The sequence below is a fragment of the Bubalus bubalis genome, chromosome 11 (genome assembly GCF_019923935.1).
Source record: "Bubalus bubalis isolate 160015118507 breed Murrah chromosome 11, NDDB_SH_1, whole genome shotgun sequence".
Lineage (NCBI taxonomy): Eukaryota > Metazoa > Chordata > Mammalia > Artiodactyla > Bovidae > Bubalus > Bubalus bubalis.
The window spans coordinates 44,788,137-44,808,779 of NC_059167.1; the positions used below are offsets into that span (position 1 = coordinate 44,788,137).

A 20,643-nucleotide genomic window follows, 5' to 3' on the forward strand; every position below is an offset into this window, starting at 1 on the left:
GAGCCTCTTGGTGAAAGTGAAAGAGGAGAGTGAAAAAGTGGCTTAAAGCTCAACATTCAGAAAACTAAGATCATGGCATCTGGTCCCATCACTTCATGGCAAATAGATGGGGAAACAGTGGAAACTTCATGGCTGACTTTATTTTGGGAGGCTCCAAAGTCACTGCAGATGGTGATTGCAGCCATGAAATTAAAAGACACTTACTCCTTGGAAAGAAAGTTATGACCAACCTAGACAGCATATTAAATAGCAGAGATATTACTTTGCCAACAAAGGTCCGCCTAGTCAAGGCTATGGTTTTTCCAGTGGTCAGGTATGGATGTGAGAGTTGGACTGTGAAGAAAGCTGAGTGCCGAAGAATTGATGCTTTTGAACTGTGGTGTTGGAGAAGACTCTTGAGAGTGCCTTGGACTGCAAGGAGATCAAACCAGTCCATCCTAAAGGAGATCAGTCCTGGGTGTTCATTGAAAGGACTGATGTTGAAGCTGCAACTCCAATACTTTGGCCACCTGATGTGAAGAGCTGACTCATTTGAAAAGACCCTGATTCTGGGAAAGATTGAGGGCAGGAGGAGAAGGGGACCACAGAGGATGAGATGGTTGGATGGTATCACAGACTTGATGGACATGGGTTTGGGTGGACTCCGGGAGTTGGTGATGGACAGGGAGGCCTGGTGTGCTGTGGTTCATGGCTGTGGTTCGTGGTGTCGCAAAGAGTCGGACACGACTGAGCAACCGAACTGAACTGATACTGGGTGTAGTTGGAATGTATCTCAAGCAGGCACTTCAGTCCTCTATCTGGATGCATTTGTTTTGTTTTGTTTTGTTTTTAAGAAGGCGTATCAAAGTGGAGCTTGCTCCGAGGAATAGTTTATTCCTGAAGGGCAGACCAGGAAAATTACCGGCGAGTGATTAATGAATGCAAGGTCATGGCTATTTCCTGTCCTCAGAGCACAGGACAAAAGGCAGCCATTTCACTGGCCACCGTGGAGCTGTCTTCTAAAGTATTCCTGCTCTTTTCCTCTTCGCCTCCAGAGTGTCCACCTGCCCCAGCTCCCGGCTAAGCAGCTCTTCTATTTTTTCTCCCACTTCCATCACTTCAGTTCCACTGCCTGGTGTACAGCTTGTAGCTAAAATGCGAGGTTGGGATGGGGCTGAAACTGATCTCTGCAACATCATCCCTGGTTTCATACCTAAGGAACTCACTAGGGTCACAATGCCCTTGAGGTGACATCTCCTTATTTATGTCTCTCTCGTGTCTTGGCCTTTGTTTCCTTTTCTATCAGTTTTTCAAGAAAAATTTAGAGGACTCAAAGTCATGTCCTCACATTAGCAACCAAGCATACAAGTCCTGCCGTGAGTCCCTCTTGACTAAAAGTCAAAGTAAAAAAGAAAATCTATACTAATGAGCCGTTAGCTTCTGTTTATAGCTCCCAAAGGGTCCAAGGTAGAGGACGTTTCCTCGGGCTGGTGTTAAGTCTTGGTATTCGCAGCCTCTTTCAACGTCCACCAAATAGAAAATACCAGGGCTTCGCCTAGTCGCGCCCTCCTCGCTTGGACTACAACTCCCAGGATGCCCCCTTGACCTGGGAGTGCGCACGCGCGTCTGGGGGGCGGAGTGGGAACCAGCGCCGTCGAGTTGGGGGAACGCCGGCGGGTGGATCCGACCACTCCCTGGGAGGCGGACGCAGGCGGACGGGCGGGTACTGGGAACCGAGCGGCAGGCAGTCCCCGCAGGTTTGTGAAGGAGGTCGGTGGCCGCAGCGGACGCCCGTCAGGTAAGCCCAGCCTGGTGCTTTCCAGGAAGGCCGTCTACGGGCGCGGGCAGGGAGTCGCACCGGCCATGGTGGCTGAGGCGGGAGAGGTTGCTGCTTTCCAGCCGCCCGGCTTGCGATCTCCTTCCCTACCGATCCCACTCGGGGAGTGAGGGGACGCTAGGGGTTGCTTCAGAGCTGACGGGCCGGGGTAGCAGCCGTGGGACGTGCTGGGGCGTCGCCCGCGGTGGAGGCGCGCGAACCCCGAGTTGCTGATGAATCACTCGGGGGCCCGGCCTCGTGGGGTTCGGGACCGGCCCCTTCCCCGCCGGGCTGGAGCTCGCGCGGGCCGCTGTCGTGAGAGCTCGAGGTGCCTGCCCCTTCCCCCTCGCCGGGGTGTAGCTCGGGGGACTAGCGTCTAAAGGTTTTTTTTTTACCAAGACTCCTTCAAAGATTTCTGCTTGGTGAAAGTTGGAAAGAAAAAAAAAGCAGGGCACACCCTTTCCTTTTTGATTGAAATCTGGCTTGTCTTGCGTTCCCCCTTTTGATCTATTTGCTGTTAGAATAAGTTCCTGGCTCCCATGCAGGACAGCTGGATCCGGCTGTGAGGTTTGTATGTTGGTTTGTTTTGAGGACGTGACTGGGTCGTTGTATTTTTGCTTACAGAAATTGGGGTGTTACCTCTGCAAGCCTGCATTCTGATTACAAACAAGTGAGAACAGACATAGGGGTTTTTTTTTTGTTTGTTTGGTTTGGTTTGGGGGGTTTTTTATGTTTAGTTAAGAATCGCATTTCCAACTTGCCCTTGGCTTCTCTTAAAACCAAAAGTCATCTGGTAATGAACATTGCAGTAAAACGTAATCCCAGGAGGTCGTACTTGAACAGGAAATAAGCCTGTGGAGATTTAAACTAGTTATGTGCGGTCTCCCTTGGTTTGTAACATTTTCATGTACCTCGTGTTTCTTTTTTCTGAGAATTCCTTCAGATTAATTTTTCAGATTAAATTGATTAATTAATTGGCCTGTCCAAAAATATATTAGGCTTAGAAAAATAATTTTCTTCAGCCTCATTTACCTTTGCTAGTCTCTCCTTCCTAGTCCTAGGCACCTTTTAAAAGTTTTATTTATTTGATTGTTCTGGATCTTCATTGCCTCAGGCAGGCTTTCTCTAGCTGTGGCAAACGGGGGCTGGGGGGCTGTTGTTCTTCCTTGGGTACGAGGACTTCTCATTTCGGTGACACAGGTTAAAAGGCCAAGCGACTTTGCAGCACACCCGCTCAGTATTTGTGGCTCTCAGGCTTAGTTACACACCGCCTGTGGAATCTTACCCACCTGTTTCCCCTGCCTTGGGAGACGGACTCACATCCACTGTATCACCAGGGAAGTCCTTTGGCACCTTTTTTTTTTTTAACCCTCTCACTTCTTTAGGAGCCAAAGTTATTTTATTAGAATACTTAGAATCACTTAACACATTTCTAGGAAAGTAAGAAAAAGGGAAAATGTCAGATGCAGTATATTTTGGCTTGTTTAGCTTGCTTTCTTTCAAAACTCCCAGGATTTCTAGTTTGCTCATCTTTAAAATGAGGTTGTTCGGCCAGATGACCCCAAGATTATCAGCCCTAAATACCTGACTTTAAAAATTCATTTTATTCATTCAGGAAACATTGAGCACACCTGTCATTCCAAGCCCTTGTACTAGGTATAAAGGAACAAAAATAGTTCTTTAGGATGTCACTGACCTAATGCTCAATTTGTGTGTGTGTTGTTATGACTAATTCCAAAGTTTTGTGGTGTATCTTCCAGGTCAAATTACTCTGCAATGAGTAACTTCACCTAAAGTTAAATACTTACAGGTCAAATCCAGTTACAGTGCTCAGATTCCTCTAATCAGATTTTTCAACTTTCAGCTGCTGGTTTATTTAAATGAAACATAGATTCATCACAACAGAAAGGACTTGAATGGGGTAGAGTGACGCTTCTCACCATAAATTACCCAGTGTCTGGTAGGTTTGAAGTGGGGCCTTTGTATCTTCTGGTCAGATAGGGAATACTGTAGTTGCATGGGGAGATGACACTTGGAATATGAAGGGCTGGGAGATGTTTTAGGGTGTTTGTAATGACAGTTTAAAGACCAGTGCTGATAGCTGTGATATGAGATGCATAGCAATGGCTTTTTCCAACCCTCTTTCATTATTAAAAATAATAATAATCCTTCTCTCTAACAAACATAATTTCCTCCCCAAGGTTTCGCCCTTTCTTTTTTTCTCTTTTGCTCCTTCCCTTCTCCTTTCTCTTTGTTGTATTCTCTGATCTTTTTTCTCATCTCTCGTCCTCTTTCACCCTCACATGTTTTCATTCACATTAATTTGGTAATTCACTGATTCAACATGTGTTTTGCCCCCACCTGTACAAGACCCTGTCTTAGGCTTCTGGTGACTACAGACATAGAAGATATATATATTTTTTTGTCTGAGAGTCTGCTGTCTCCGGGATTAGGCATGTGTACTTGTTTATAGTTCAGAGCACTGTAAGCTTGTCTGTAGGGAATAAAAACATGCTGTAGGAGTTCAGAGGGAGAGCTTCAACAGTCATGGGAGTAGGTAACAAATGAAGTCATCTTTTTCCCACTAAGTGATCATCTGCATTCCCCTAGGCTATATACTCTCTATACTGTTTGAATGTATTTATGATATATCTACATAGAATAGAGTGCAACTTCATAAGTTTATTTATTTGGAACCTGGAGTGAGGTGGCTTTATGAAAATCAGTTAGATCTGAGCACTGTCCTGTGGAGGGTAAGAGGTGGTCAAGATGAAAACAGACCTGGATAGAGGCACAGAGGACTCAGTGATAACGGTAGAAAAGGTCTCAGTGAGTTTTAGGTGTCTGTGATGTACACTGCTGCTATTCTTTAGGATATGTTATCTTTTAAAGATCAAATTACCTGGCAAATTATTCTTCATGCTTTTCAGTTGTCCTTAAATTTAAACATACATGACTCTGTCTTGATTGAAGTAGTTGAGAGCCTTATTCTTTGGGTTGTAATAATTGCCAAAATACTATCTTCCATCCTTGCTGACATCCAATTTAGCTGCCTTTTCCTTTCTCAGTTTTATTTCAGACCCTCTAAAATGACAACTATAAAATCATATTAGAAAAAAATTTTTTACTGAACTTCTCACAGTCCATTAGGCATGTATTGAAATTTGTGAATAGTCAAAGTTGATTTGACATTAATGAAACCTGAACATGAACACATATACTTTTGATCTATATACCTATAGGCATCTGTAACCCATTAGGTGGTTTACAATAACGAAGGAATAGAGAGGTGAATAGCAAGTAATTGAACATGTGTGTGGTATTCTAAAATTTCATTTGAAACAAAATCATTAACTTCTGTCTTGAAGCAGAGTACTACATTTTCTTTTTTCTTTTTTTTTTTTAACTGAGGTATAATTCACATTTGATGGAATGCACACATCTTCAATATCCAGTTCAAGTAGTTCTGTCCATTTTATACACTGTAACTTCTACTAACGAGATAGAACATAATTTTTATCACCATAGAAAGTACCCTCATGCCCCTTTCCAGCCATTTCCTTTACACATTCTCCAAAGGCCACCACTTTCTTACTCCCTATTTCTGACACCATAGGTTTGTTTTGCCTATTCTTGGACTTGACATAAATGGTAACATAATGTTTCTGAGGTTTGTCAGTGTTGTGTGTATCAGTGGTAGGTAGTATCAGTGGTTTCTCTCTCCAATTTGTGTATCTCATTTCCTCTTGATGGATATTTGGGCTATTTCTAGATTTGAGTTGTTAGGAATAAAGTTGTTATGAACGTTTTATGAGTCTTGTGTGGATAAGTGTTTTATTTCTCTTTATAAGTTCCTAAGAGTGGATTTACTGAGTCACAGGGTAAGATGTATGTTTAATTTTATTAAAAAGTTGCCAAACAGGTCTCCAGAGTGGTTTATGTGAGTTCTAGTTGCCAAATTTTAATGTTACCAAATTTTAGTGCCATCAGCCCTTTTTATTTTAGTCAAACTAAAGGATATAAAATGGTACCTCACTATAGTTTTAATTTGCCTTTTTTTTTTTTTGATGATTAAGGATGTTGAGTGCTTTGCATGCTCAGTGTGTCTGATTCTTTGCCACCCCCTGGACTTAGCCCACCAGGCTCCTCTGTCCATGGGATTTGCCAGGCAAGAATACTAGAATGGGTTGCCATCCTCTTCCAGGGATCGAACCGGGTCTCGCGCATTGCTGGCAGACGCTTTACCCTCTGAGCCACCAGGGAAGCCCCGAGGCTGCTTAGTATTGTTTTAATATAGAAAGCATTCAGTGGGGTCAAGGAATGGTCCTGAGGCCAGCCATCTTTTCAGGGTGAGGAAAGCCAATTTAGCCTTTATAAAGTTAGAGGATCTGCATGTACACATAATTGGTTTTGAAACTCTTACCAGTAAGTTCCCCCGTTTAAGTTACATGATTGGTCTGTTAATTTCTATATTCTCTTCTGTGGAAGGAAGCAGGAAGGCACCTGCCTCTGTTCAGCACGTGTGCGCGCACACACACACATATAAGGCTTCCCTGGTGGCTCAGATGGTAAAGAATCTGCCTGCAATGCAGGAGACCCAGGTTCAGTCCCTCGGTCGGGAAGATCCCCTGGAGAAGGGAATGGCAACTCACTCCATTATTCTTGCCTGGAAATTCCCATGGATAGAGGAGCCTGGAGGGCTACAGTCCACCGGGTCGCTAAGGGTCGGACACAACTGAGCGACTGACACATATATATACACATAGACATATATATATAAAACCCATGCATTTTAGTTTTCATCTTTCTGCTACACTACTTCAGTCCAATCCTTTTTGACACACAGTTCCTGACTTTGTCTTGAAACAATTTCTAAGGTTGGTTCTTTTTTCTTGGTTATCAGATTATCAGATTTTATTGACCGGTAACACAATATAGTAACATTTTAAAAAGAACATCACCTTAATCATATTACTCTAATATAACTATTTTGTTTTTTCTCATTTCCTTCCAGGCTCTGTTCATCCACATACATATTTTTATGGTTGAAATCATAGTGTACGTGTCCTTTTCTGTGGTAACCAGTGGACACCGTGTTCTGTATGTGGGTCACCCTTGTTAGTAAAGACAAATAAAGCTGGAGATGGAGATGAGACCACTAGGGGACTTAGCAGTGGGAAACCTTGAAACTAAAGCTTGATTGAAATTGAAGTAGAAGACAGTTGAGATTTTCGAAGATAGAGTTACCCTTCCATGGAAATGCAGGACAACTTTGGTTTCCTTATTCTTTTTCTTTTTAATGTATAACAGCTTTCAGTTCAATTCAGTTCAGTAACAGCTTTATTAAAATATAATTCACATATACAGTTCACGTGATGGAAAGAGCCGACTTATAGGAAAAGAACCTGAAGATAGGAAAGATTGAAGGCAGAAGAAGGGGACGACAGAGGATGAGATGGTTGGATGGCATCACTAATTCAATGGACATGAGTTTGGGCAAACTCCGGGAGATAGTGAAAGACAGGGAAGCCTGGTGTGCTGCAGTCCAGGAGGTCGAAAAGAGTCAGACATGACTGAGCAACTGAACGACAACAGCATACAGTTCACTCATTTAAAGTGTAAAAGACAGTGGATTTCAGTATATTCATAGAGTTGGGTAACTGTCACCACAATTCATTTTAGAACATTCTCATCACATCAAAAAGTAACCCCTTGCCCATTAGTAGTCACTACCCAGTTCCTCCCAACCCCCCTAGCCGTAGGCAACTGTTGTACTTTTTGTCTATGAATTTGCCTGTTCTGGACATTTCATATAAACGGAATCATGCAATACATCATCTTTTGTGACAGACCTCTTTTGCCCTTATACTCTTTCTTGTTTTTCCTCTTTTTGCTTGTTTTCTATTTATTATTTCACCCTTTTAATAATTCACTTTGAGAATTGTACCACAGGCTAGGTTCCTCCACAGACATGCACCCTTTTTGATCTGTAGAGAGAGACACTCCCTCGGGTATGTGTGCTCAAACACACCTACTGTCTGAGGGAGGAACACAAACACACCAAGACACACTTAAAATCTAAGGTAATTGATACATGGAGATTACTCTTTAAAAATAACAGTTTTACATCTGGGCACATCTAAGCACTAATGTCACTACAAGTATGCACATGTGAACGTAATTCCTGAAGCGCATGGGAGAAAACGGGTGGAAATATGGTAAGCTGGGAGGAAATGAGGCATGAGTAGACAAGAGTGAATGAGAACTGATGGCAAGTTGAGTTTATTTCAAGTATATTCTCCTGGTGTTAAAACACTTCCTGAAACTTTCAATCTGTTAAATCAGTAGCAATCGTCTGATGTTTGTATTATTTAATATGTACCAATATATTGGCTCAGAGGTTAAAGCGTCTGCCTCCAATGCAGGAGACCGGGTTTGATCCCTGGGTCGGGAAGATCCCCTGGAGAAGGAAATGGCAACCCACTCCAGTATTCTTGCCTGGAGAATCCCATGGACGGAGGAGCCTGGTAGGCTACAGTCCACGGGGTTGCCAAGAGTCTGACGCGACTGAGTGATTTCACTTTCACTTATAGACTTGTATGTAAGATTGTTGTAGTTAGCTTAGATTTGATATAACCCCAGGATTTATTTTTGTTCATGGTGGGTGATTATTAACCCAAGTTAGTATTCTTAAAGAACTGTTTGTTTGTTTTTTCCCCCCTTTGTCATAATGGCCTCTGGGCTACTTTGCTTGGCTTGAAGGTGGGATTGGAGGGGTGGTTGGGATGGGGGAGTGGGGAAGTAGGGAAGAAAGATTATTATGATTAGGAAAAATCAGTAAAGGATTATTTAAAAGTCAACCCCCTCCATTTGTTTGTCCCAAAGAACTACAGTATCTTAGAGAAGATGGTAGAACCATACACAGAAATGGACCTTGGTGGATTTACACATTTTTATCTCTGCCAAGCCCTCTGTGCAGCTACACCTGCTTTAGCTTTGCCAGTTTTGAGCCCCTGTTAGTCCTCCTTGTAAAGAGTCTCACTTCCTGTTCTCCTCTAAGACATCATTTGCTCTCCACCAGGGTACAGGTCTCGTCACTGCATTCAGCTTCTTAGTCAGCCTTCCCATCTGCCATTTCCTCTTGTCTATCTTTTCCCACTGCTAAATAGGAGTTCTGGCTTATAACTCCTTCTGAGTCAGATACCAGGGGAGCCTCTTCAAAGAAATGTTTGAACCAGTCCCCGAAAGAACGGGTCTCAACGTGAGCAGAGGGTGAAAGGACATTTCAGGTGTAATGAGCAGTGTTATCTGAGGGCTGGAGGCAGAAGAGCAGGGAACCATGTTTACTTCGTTGCTGTAATACAGAGTATGTGAGGATCACGTCTTCCCCTTTAAGTTTCTTCCTTTCCTTTCCCTGGCTCCCTTCTCATCCTCCTCCCATCCCTTTTTAACATGTACTTTGATCTTCTAGCTTCAAATATAGCTCCGCCCTGCTATCTGGATATAAGATCCTTCCCTGATCACCCACAGTGATCTCTGAACTTCTGTAGCACTAATTGCTGGTACCATTCTTTTGTCAGTAATTTATATATTGCCTTGATTTAAAAAACAACACACACACACAAAAGCTTTATGTGCATGTCTCATTTTCCCAAAATAGAGTTTATTAATCACGGTTCTTAGGTCTCAGAACACTACCCGCTTAAGCTAGCTTACTCGAAGGTATGGCAGAAAGGCTGGGAGTTATAGTGGGTGTTACCCAGTTAAGGCGCCTGAGCTCCTTGCACCGAACTACAGCTGGAACCCAGAGCAGGCACTTGGAAAGCCCCTGTCCTCCTCCCTCTGAACAGTTTGCATGGGCTCTCTTCAGCTTCTTTCTGTGCTTCCACTCCATTCCAGAGCAGTAATTTGGATTTTTTAAAATATCATCTGTCTTTGTAACTGAGTTTCTTGGTGCCCTCTTACATCTTACACCTGTGGCAAATGTCCCAGCCCTGCTCCATCCTCTCCTGACTTTCTCTGTTTTCCTTTGGCTTCTGCTTCCCCCTTAGCTTCAGCTTAATTTGTGACTTTGGCTTGCTATGAGGCTGCCTCCGGACTAGACTGGACGATATATGATCTCTCAACTTAGGTTTTGTTTCCCAGCTTTTCAGATTCCTGAAGATGGATTTGATCTTTCTTAGGCTAGGGGTACTCCCTGTACTGAACATCTGTGAGGAAGGAGACATTGTTATGGCTGTGTGCTTCAAAAGGCCTGAGGTAAGGGAGGTCTCAGACAAGGGGGTTTAGGGTTGGTCATCCCCAGCCATGCTTACTTTGGTACCAGAGGTCATTGTGTTTTTGTATCTGCACTGCATTTGGCAGATTGACAGCTAAAAAGTAGGTGTGTCTCTTTAGCATCAGTTTATTGCTATGACTTCTGGCCTGGAAAATCCCATGGACGGAGGAACCTGGTAGGCTACAGTCCAGGAGGTTGCAAAGAGTCGGATACGACTGAGCAACTTCACTTTCCACTTTCTGACCGTTAGAATTAACTTTGGGGCATAACAGGCAAATCAGAGCAATATTTTTAATATTAAAAATAAATTACCAAAGTCTGTTTTATCATCACTTGAAAGATTTCTCATTTTAGAGCTAATTAACTATTTTTTAAATATTTTTGAAATGTATTTCCTAGTTCAGAAGGAATAAAGGAGTAGAATGTTGATAATCAATTAAATAAAAAGCGATAATAAGTTTTTACTGACTCTGCCCCCAGTCCTGTTAGGACTGGTAAAATCAGGTCCTCCCATCATAGATCTCAAATCTTACTGAGTCCCACTCCCTTCTAATTTTGTTATACATTTAGTATCTGCTATGCTGCAAGCCCTGTACTGAGCTGATAATATAAAAATAAATGCCTGTCCTTAAAAGACTCTTGGCCTATGAAGAAAATAGATATTAAGCAACTGATTATATTATGAGATAAATGTTGATAGAAGTGTAGGCAAAGTGGTGACTTAACATCTCTCTTGTGCTGCTTTCTTTGTACATTTGTCATGTCTCACTTTTTTATAATCTTTTTTTAGTCTTCATTGCTCTCACCCAGAATTTTCAATTAATTACTTGGATTATATGGATCTCAGTATGATATCTCATTTACCTAGCATGAACTAATGAAGCTATTCCTTTAAAATGAACTTTGAAGATAATGACTTTATTAGCCAAAATTTATCAAACATCTGCTCTATGTCAAGAACTGTTTTGATTTAGATGTATTCATTTGATGAATTAATATATCAGCTGCCTGAGATAGGTACTGTTGTTATTCTCATTTTACAGATAAGAAAACAGAGACAAAAGGTCACTCACTAGCTTGCCCAAGTTTGCAAAGTGAACTGTCTGTAAGAAGACTAAGTTCTTTTTAAAAATCTATTTTAAATGTCATTTTTGGTAAAATGCATTATAAAGCTCTTCCTGGTCTTAAATTCTTTTAAGATGATTTGGAGGATATAGAATTCAGAGTTCATTGTGTTCAGCTGAACATGCATACCCTTGTGCATCAGGTATTATTCTGTGCTGCTGATTTGCCTTCTGAGGTTGTTGGCAGTTTGGGGGTAGTTATATTAAATTGCCCCACACTTCTGTGTTTTTTTATGGTTTTTCCTTCTCTTTGCCTCCAGCTGTGGCTTCTTTTGCCAATTACTGCCGTTTCAGCAACTTGCTTCTGTTAGTATGTGGTGTGTAGTAACATAAAAGTAAAAACGTGGTAGAAAGTATTTGATAGAGGCAGCATGATAGAGTGTAGAAAACGGATTTTAGGGTCAGGTTCAAATCTCACATCCATTGTTGAGAAAGAAGTTGTGTATCCTTCGACAGGCTGTTTATCTTGAGCCTCAGTTTCATCATCTATGAAATGGGGATAGCAATATTTTAAATATTTTGCTATGAGGAGATGTATTTGCTAAAGTAGCTGACACATAACAGGTATGCAAATAAAAATTATTCCTTTATTTTTCTCTTCATTATGTTGGAGTATGACATATGGCCTCTTTGGTAATCTGAGAACTCAGATTAATGAAAGAAATTTGTTTCTAAGATGTAAGAAAGGTATAGACAGTCTTATTCTAACACTTAAAAATTTTAGTTTATAGTTGGCATCAAGTGTCCATTTGAATATTATCCTAAACTCCTGTTTTGGGTCTTATACTAAGCTCTTAGTAACCTCCTCCCCTTCTCTGCATTAAATTAAGTGGCCTTTACTCCTTTCTATGTGGCTTTCTTGATTTCCTTTGTCTGCTGTTAAAGGAAAAATGTCCCTAGCCCTTACTAAAAGAACATATGCCAAGGCGGACATTATGACCTTGGGGACAGTAAACCAAGCTTCTTGACCAATAGCAATGATTTCTAAGATTTCCTTTCTTTCATCACTTCTGCTTTTTTCCAACTATCAACAGTCTTATATATTAGTTTTTCTTTCCACCCCACCCCTTTCATTTCTCCTTTCTCCTGAACTATCCCCACTAGCTGCACAGTTCTATTTCATTAGTTTTATATGGTTTGGTTTTTATTGTATGTATATGTATTTCTCAAAGACTATATTTTGATAATTTTTATTATTTATTGGAAGCTCTACTATCGTAATATGATGAAAATTTTCGGCTTTTGCACCAGAGGTTTTGTACCTTCTGTCTTGAAATTCCAGTAAAAACCTGTGGTACCCTCTCCTTACGGGACTGTTAAATGCTTCACCACAAGCAAGTACGCCAGCTCAAGTCACCCCAAAGATTTTTAAACAGTTTTACTGAAGCATAATTTATGTATTGTAAAGTTTGTCCACTTTAAGTGTACAATTCAGTAACAGCAAATAACTTTCTCTTCTCAAAAAATACTGAGTGCTGTCTTTAGTCTATAGGAGGATAGTCATCTTGGCCTTCTCCCTTTCTGTTCCTGAGATCACTTGTGGTGGGCTGTGTGATCTTGCTCCTGGTTGCCAAGTGGTTACTTACATGTCTCCATCTGTTGATCATTGCTTCAGTTATTCACTTGGGATACCATAGTATCTCATCAACAGTGACGTTCTCTATGCTTGGGACACAAAGTCAAAGTGTTGCGATAGTGCTATTTTCTTGAAGAATGGCTCCTTTTTGGCATTAAGCGAGGGAACTCATTCTTTCCTGCCAGGTATTCTTCACCTGATGAGAATTATACCCTAATTCCTACCCCTTGAGACATCAGGACATGTTATGTAAATTGTAGGCATGTGCCTCTCCAGACATAACTGCTTCTCTATGTTAGTCTGAAAATTAATTGCTATGGCCGAGCTTGGTGTGTCCCTGGTCTGAAATTGATTAGGGTAAAATGAGTGGTGACCCTAAAAGTCACACGTGTGCTATTTCTCCAATGTTATGTATGAAATACTTCACCATGTAGGAGTAAGGCACAGTCCAAGGGGAGCATGTGTTCATAGCAGACAGGGCACCAGACACCTGAATTAATGAAAGTGCTGGGGCTAAATGGTGTGGTGCATCTTGAGCGTTGTTAACCTTCAGGGTGGAAAAGAGGCCAAGTAGCCTGGGAGGAGCTAGGAAAGGCTTTGAGGAAGATGGACTTGAGCTAATCTTTGAAGGGTATGCAAATTTGGATAGGATGGAGAAGTGAAATTTGGCACTGGGGTAGGGAGGATTGTTGAAGAGAAGTGCAGTCCATTTGGGGCAACAAATGAGCCACAGATGTAAAGGTGAACTTTAGGATATTTGTGTGACCTTGAGCCAGCTTGATTAGACCTGAAGATTCCTAATAATCCTTAGTTAAAAAGTAGAAAGGTGGAGTTTTAGGAAAATCACCCAACAAACTGTCAAAATACAAACCGTTAACAAATAAAAATGAATTCTAAGCAAACAAGTGTAATATAGAAGCACTGTTTGAGGAAGCGTAGTTGGGTAACTGTGATCAAGATCATTAGAGCAGGAAAGCAAAAGCTTACGTCAGGCAAGGAGTTCATTTGTCCCTAGGAAAGAGGGCTTGGTACAGCATTGTTTTCACTTCCTCTCTTTATGAGACTCCAGAAATTTTCCTAGGTACTGGAACCATTCTTGGGATGAGGCAGAGTCCAGAAACAGAAATCTTTAAAGGCCTGCACAGAACTTGGGGAAAGCTAAAGTGATTCCTCTTGATGTTTCCTTAGAGAAAAACACCCCAAAACTGGCCCCTTCCCAGTTTGAGTTTTAATTATATAAGGCCTTTGGTCCCAAGCTTCTGGAGCTTTGGAGAATTGATAATTATATATCTCTTTAAATGATTTTTACTATTGGTCTCATAAATTGTTAGGTTTTCCCCTTAATGTTCTGAAATTCTTTTAATAGTACTCTTTTTTTTTAATTTATTTTATTTTATTTTTTAGCTGTACAATATTGTACTGGTTTTGCCATATATCAACATGAATCTGCCACACTCTTTAATGAAACTTTTTGTTATGGCATGCATAAACTCAGAGGCAATATTTGTCACTGTTTTTCATACACAACTGCAAAGTAAAATGAATGATGTATTTGTTATTTAAATTAAAAATTACATGTGCGTGATACAGAACTCAAAAGGGACCGCTGGAGATCTAGTGCACACTCTCCCTGTTTCTTTAGTTCTCTAATTTGTCTCTGGTTCTTATGAGCCCTTCCAGAGTTGGTCCCAAGGCCCTTATTTTTAAAACTTGAGTGATCCTAGACTTTTAGAAAGACCTAGGGATCATTTGTTTACCATTAGTATTTTTTGTGGTAATAGAGAAAAGTGCCAGATTTGAGGAATGGACATGGATGAATTAATGGGGTTGAGTGACTCCTCTAAAATTTCTTAGACTATCATCTTCTGAAACTAAAGCATTTATGAAGCCTGTTTCCCAAACGCCTCTTTCCTAGATTCTAAATCTGTTTTCCCAATCTATTTTCCTTGTTCTAAAGTCTTTTCCCTAATATCTTCTAGTACTGTCCTATTTTTGAGTGTCTTGGTTTTAAATTTTAATTGAAATAGAGACAGAAGTTACTTGTACATTTATTTTAAAAAGAAAAAATGAACAAGGCAGAAGTGCATATGCTGCTTTATACTTCAGCATTTTTACTATATTAATAAAATTTGAATTTAATTTTGTAACTAAAATTCTTTTGCATTCATTCTTATGATTTATTATGTATTGGGAATTCATGTTTTCATAGAACCATTTCTAATTTTATTTTGGAAAAATAGGAAATTATCTCTAGAAATTTGCTTTATTTGGCAACTTATCAAGAAAGCATTTATTAATATGGTCATTCCACTTTAACTTCTTCTCTAGTGCATAACAACATAGGCCCATGTTTGACTTCATTATTTAGTTTTTTTGTTGTTTAATCTGTTCTTGTTTTCCAAGTCACTTTCCTAAAGTGTTTCACTTTATGGTTTTTGAGCTTACCTAGCATGATTCGGAGAAGGCAATGGCACCCCACTCCAGTACTCTTCCCTGGAAAATCCCATGGACGGAGGAGCCTGGTGGGCTGCAGTCCATGGGATCGCTAAGAGTCGGACACGACTGAGCGACTTCACTTTCACTTTTCACTTTCATGCACTGGAGAAGGAAATGGCAACCCACTCCAGTGTTCTTGCCTAGAGAATCCCAGGGACGGCGGAGCCTGGTGGGCTGCTGTCTATGGGGTCGCACAGAATCGGACACGACTGAAACGACTTAGCAGCAGCAGCAGCAGCAGCAGCATGATTCAGCGCTCATATTTTCCCTTTCTGCTTATACATTGTTCATCTTGACAGCGATAAGGGCAAGTTACTATTTTTTCCCTCAAGTTTGGTTAGTATTTCTTTAAGATCACAGACATTAGAGCTAGAAGAGACCTGAGGACATTGGAGTTGGGAATAAAGTTAATAGGCTTCATCCCTTTGCCACTTCTCATCTGTTGGTAGTGGCTGCCTGAAGACTGAGGAGAGTTTACGCTGACTGGGAGAAGACGGTTTGATTTGCTGTGTCTGGACCTGGAGGAGTCTATTGTCAGAACTAAGACATATCTTGGTTATTCCTCATCTAGCCTGAAAAACTGAGAAGGGAAGTAACTTGCTCAAAGTCACAGAGCCCTTACGTCCATGGATCTACTGACCGCCAATGTTTGGAACTAAATGCTAAGCTTTTCTCTCCCCAAGAATTCTGGATTACTTTCTGTATTTTTTGGTTTGTGTTTGTTTTTTTCTCCTTGAGGGATAACTGAATTCTATTAAGTATTGGGTTGGCCAAAAAGTTTGCTTATTTTTTCCATACCATGGCTCTAGTTGTGCTCAGTTGTCTTTAACTTCATTTAAGACAGTTTTGTTAGATTGTATTGTGACAGCTGTTATATCAGTGTGGCATTTAAAAAAAAAAACAAAATAGGTCAGTTTTTATGTAGCCATTTTAATATTGAAGGTGGAAGGAAAAAAGCATTTTCAGCATATTATGCTATATTATTTCAAGAAAGGTAAAAACACAATTGAAATGTGAAAAAAGATTTGTGCAGCATATGGAGAAGGTACTATGATTGAACATGTCCAAAGTGGTTTGTGAAGTTTCATGGTAGACATTTCTCACTGAACAGTGCTCCAGTCAGTTGACACTGATAGTGATCAGATAGAACAGTCAGCATTATACCATGTGGGAGATAGCCAACATACTCAAATCATCCAAATCAAGCACTGAGAATCATTTGCACCAGCTTGGTTATGTTTATCGGTGGTTATGTTAATGGTTTTCACATAAGTTAAGTGAAAAACCTTGATTGTATTTCTGCATGTGATTCTCTAAAACATAATGAGAATGTTCTGTTTTTAAAACAAATTGTGATGGCGATGAAAACTGGATACTGTACAATAATGTGAAACAGACAGATGGTGGGGAAGTGCAGTGAACCACCACCAACCACACCAAAGATTGGTCTTCATCTGAAGAAGTTGATATTATGTACGTAGTGGATTATGTACATAGGGAGTCCTCTATTATGAGCTCCTTCTGAAAAACCAAATGATTCATTCCAATAAGTACTGCTCCCGGTTAGACCAACTCAAAGCAGCACTCTATGAGAAGTGTCCAGAATTAGTCAACAGAAAACCCAAAATCTTCTGTCAAGATAAAGCAAGATTGCATGTTTCTTTGATGACTAGGCAAACACTATTACAGCTTGGCTGGGAAGTTCTGATTCGTTTGTTCTATTCACCAGACGTTGTACCTTCAGAGTCCATTTATTTTGGTCTTTACCATGTTCTCTAAATGGAAAAAAATTCAATTCTCTGGAAGATTGTAAAAAGTACCTGGAACACTTCTTTGCTCAAAAAGATAAAATGTTTTATAAAGATGGAATTATGAAGTTCCTTGAAAAATGACAGAAGGTAGTGAAACAAAATGGTGAATATGTTGTTCAATGAGATTCTTGGTGAAAATGAAAAATGTATCTTTTATTTTTACTTAAAAACCCAAGGAACTTTTTTGCTAACCCAATACTTCAATTTTTCATTTTCCCTGTTGTGTCTTCCGAAAAGACTCAGAAGTTTTCATCAGGCAGTTTAGAAATAAAATTTTCCTCATTCTAGGAAAGAAAGGGGACTTGAGTTATAGTCTAGCTAAAACTGAGAACTTTCTTTTCACTTATTTTTAAGACTGAAAAGTTTTCCTATTAAACTTTTAAAACTTGCTATATTATCCTCATTACAATACAACCAGACCTACCCTCCAAAAAAGGTAGGGGAAAGTAGAATTTTATTAGAAAGAATGAATTTTATTAGAGATTGTTGGTTCAAAACAAAATCCGGTCTGAAAGGATTAAAACACTAGCAGTTATATCACCTGTACTAGTTGACATTTTGGGCAAGATTGTGCATTATTTTGTAATTACAGATACAAGTATCACAGTACACAACACAGATAACAATAGTAGCTGTATTCTGTGTGTATGTTATGGATATGGGCTTACTTTGATGGCTTCAGTTCAGTTCAGTCGCTCAGTCATGTCCAACTCTTTGCGACCCCATGAATCGCAGCACGCCAGGCCTCCCTGTCCATCACCAACTCCCAGAGTTCACTCAGACTCACGTCCATTGAGTCAGTGATGCCATCCAGCCATCTCATCCTCTGTCGTCCCCTTCTCCTTCTGCCCCAAATCTCTCCCAGCATCAGAGTCTTTTCCAATGAGTCAACTATTCACATGAGGTGGCCAAAGCACTGGAGTTTCAGCCTTAGCATCATTCCTTCCAAAGAAATCCCTGGGCTGATCTCCTTCAGAATGGACTGGTTGGATCTCCTTGCAGTCCAAGGGACTCTCAAGAGTCTTCAACACCACAGTTCAAAAGCATCAATTCTTCGGCGCTCAGCCTTCTTCACAGTCCAACTCTCACATCCATACATGACCACTGGAAAAACCATAGCCTTGACCAGACGGACCTTTGCTGGCAAAGTAATGTCTCTGCTTTTCAACGTGCTATCTAGGTTGGTCATAACTTTCCTTCCAAGGAGTAAGCGTCTTTTAATTTCATGGCTGCAGTCACCATCTGCAGTGATTTTGGAGCTCCCAAAAATAAAGTCTGACACTGTTTCCCCATCTATTTCCTGTGAAGTGATGGGACCAGATGCCATGATCTTTGTTTTCTGAATGTTGAGCTTTAAGCTAACTTTTTCACTCTCCACTTTCATTTTCATCAAGAGGCTTTTTAGCTCCTCTTCATTTTCTGCCATAAGGGTGGTGTCATCTGCATATCTGAGGTTTTTGATATTTCTCCCGGCAATCTTGATTCCAGCTGTGCTTCTTCCAGCCCAGCGTTTCTCATGATGTACTCTGCATATAAGTTAAAGAAGCAGGGTGACAACATACAGCCTTGACGTACTCCTTTTCCTATTTGGAACCATTCTGTTGTTCCATGTCCAGTTCGAACTGTTGCTTCCTGACCTGCATATAGGTTTCTCAAGAGGCAAGTAAGGTGATCTGGTATTCCCATCTCTTTCAGAATTTTCCACAGTTTATTGTGATCCACACAGTAAAAGGCTTTGGCATAGTCAATAAAGCAGAAATAGATGTTTTTCTGGAACTCTCTTGGTTTTTAAGCTTTTTTGATGGCTTAGATTAGTTCTAATAATTCCTTAGAGCACTTTGTCCCATGTTTTACCAAAACCTTCACTTTTTTAAGTCTCACAAATGCTGAGACAGCTTTCACACAAAGTATTTTGATGCCTTATTAAAAATGTTAGTCAGCAGGTCTGCAAGTATTGATAGCAACACTTATGTACATCTTCATATAGTCACATTTTTTTGAGAATAGTGGATTTATCCCAGGATAGTTTCCTCATTCAGAAGTATATTTTTCTATAGAAACACATTTTCAGTTAAACAGTGAATGATGTACTTCTTAATCCTTTTCTGTGGCACAATTATTGATACATAGCATTGCTGTAGGATAGGGTTGTATATACCAGTGGATGTTAAAAGGGAGTGGAGAAGGAGAAGTGAAGAGACATCCCAGTGATGGGTTCATCTAATGTACCACCTGGGCTGTACTCTTAGGATGGAAAGTGGCAAGAGGGTCTGAGGGAGAATCAGATTTACTTTCATTGTGTGCCCCGCTTGCTGGTCTCCACATTGGCATATTGAGAGAGCTCAGCAGTGTATCTGAAGAAAACTTAACAGTGTTGAGTTTGAATCTGCATTTATCATTAAATCTGCAGTTGAATATTATGGCCTCTGTGCCCTGTTTTTGCCATGTCTTTGATTCTTATGATCTTTAGATTTCAGTTTGACAAATGTTATATATTAATGCATATACATGGAATCTAGAAAAATGGTTCAGATGAACTTATTAGCAGAGCAGGAATGGAGACGCAGAGGTGAAGAAAAGACATGTGGACACAGCAGGGGAAGGAAAGGGTAGGGCAAATTTGGAGATTATCATTGACATATATACACTACCATGTGTAAAATAGCTAGCTAGTGGGAAGATGCATATAGCACAGGAAGCTCAACTTGGTGCTCTGTGATGACCTAGCAAGATGGGATGTGGGGTGGGGTGGGAGGGAGGCTCAAGAGGGAGGAGATATATGTATACATATCGCTGATTCACTTTGTTGTACAGCAAAAACTGACACTACATTGTAAAGCAATTATACTCCAATAATAAAATTTTAAAAAAAATCCAGTTTGATATACAAGCAGCTCATGCAGCTCAATATCAGAAAAATAAATGACCCAATCAAAAAATGGGCTGAAGAACTAAACAGACATTTCTCCAAAGAAGACATACAGATGGCTAACAAACACATGAAAAGATGCTCAACATCACTCATCAGATAAATGCAAATCAAAGCCACAATGAGGTACCATCTCACGCCAGTCAGAATGGCTGCTATCAAAAAGTCTACAAACAATAAATGCTGGAGAGGGTGTGGAGAAAAGGGAACCCTCTTACACTGTTGATGGGAATGTAAGCTAGTACAGCCACTATGCAGAACAATGTGGAGATTCCTTAAAAAACTGGAAATAGAACTGCCATACGACCCAGCAGCCCCACTGCTGAGCATACAAACCAAAGAAACCAGAATTGAAAGAAACATGTGCATCCCAATGCTCATTGCAGCACTGTTTACAATAGCTAGGACATGGAAGCAACCTAGATGTCCATCAGCAGACGAATGGATAAGAAAGCTTTGGTACATATTTACAATGGAATATTACTCAACTATTAAGAAGAACGCATTTGAATCAGTTCTAGTGAGGTGGATGAAACTGGAGCCTATTAGACAGAGTGAAGTAATAAGTCAGAAAGAAAAACACTGATACAGTATATTAACGCATGTATATGTAATTTAGAAAGATGGTAATGAA

General features: G+C 40.4%; 1 protein-coding gene across 3 annotated transcripts in view; it reads left to right on the top strand.

The window, feature by feature from the left end:
* Positions 1-1,606: 1,606 nt before the first annotated feature.
* TMOD3 (tropomodulin 3) overlaps positions 1,607-20,643 on the top strand; it is an 87,435-nt gene continuing 68,398 nt past the window's right edge. Inside the window, exon 1 of one of the 3 annotated variants that reach the window (XM_025295596.3) lies at positions 1,607-1,777. The gene's annotated coding sequence lies outside the window, so the exon portion shown is untranslated. Of the gene's footprint in view, positions 1,778-3,730; positions 3,756-20,643 lie in introns of those variants that run through there. The other 2 variants (XM_006065967.3, XM_044925017.1) reach the window with 2 other exon arrangements.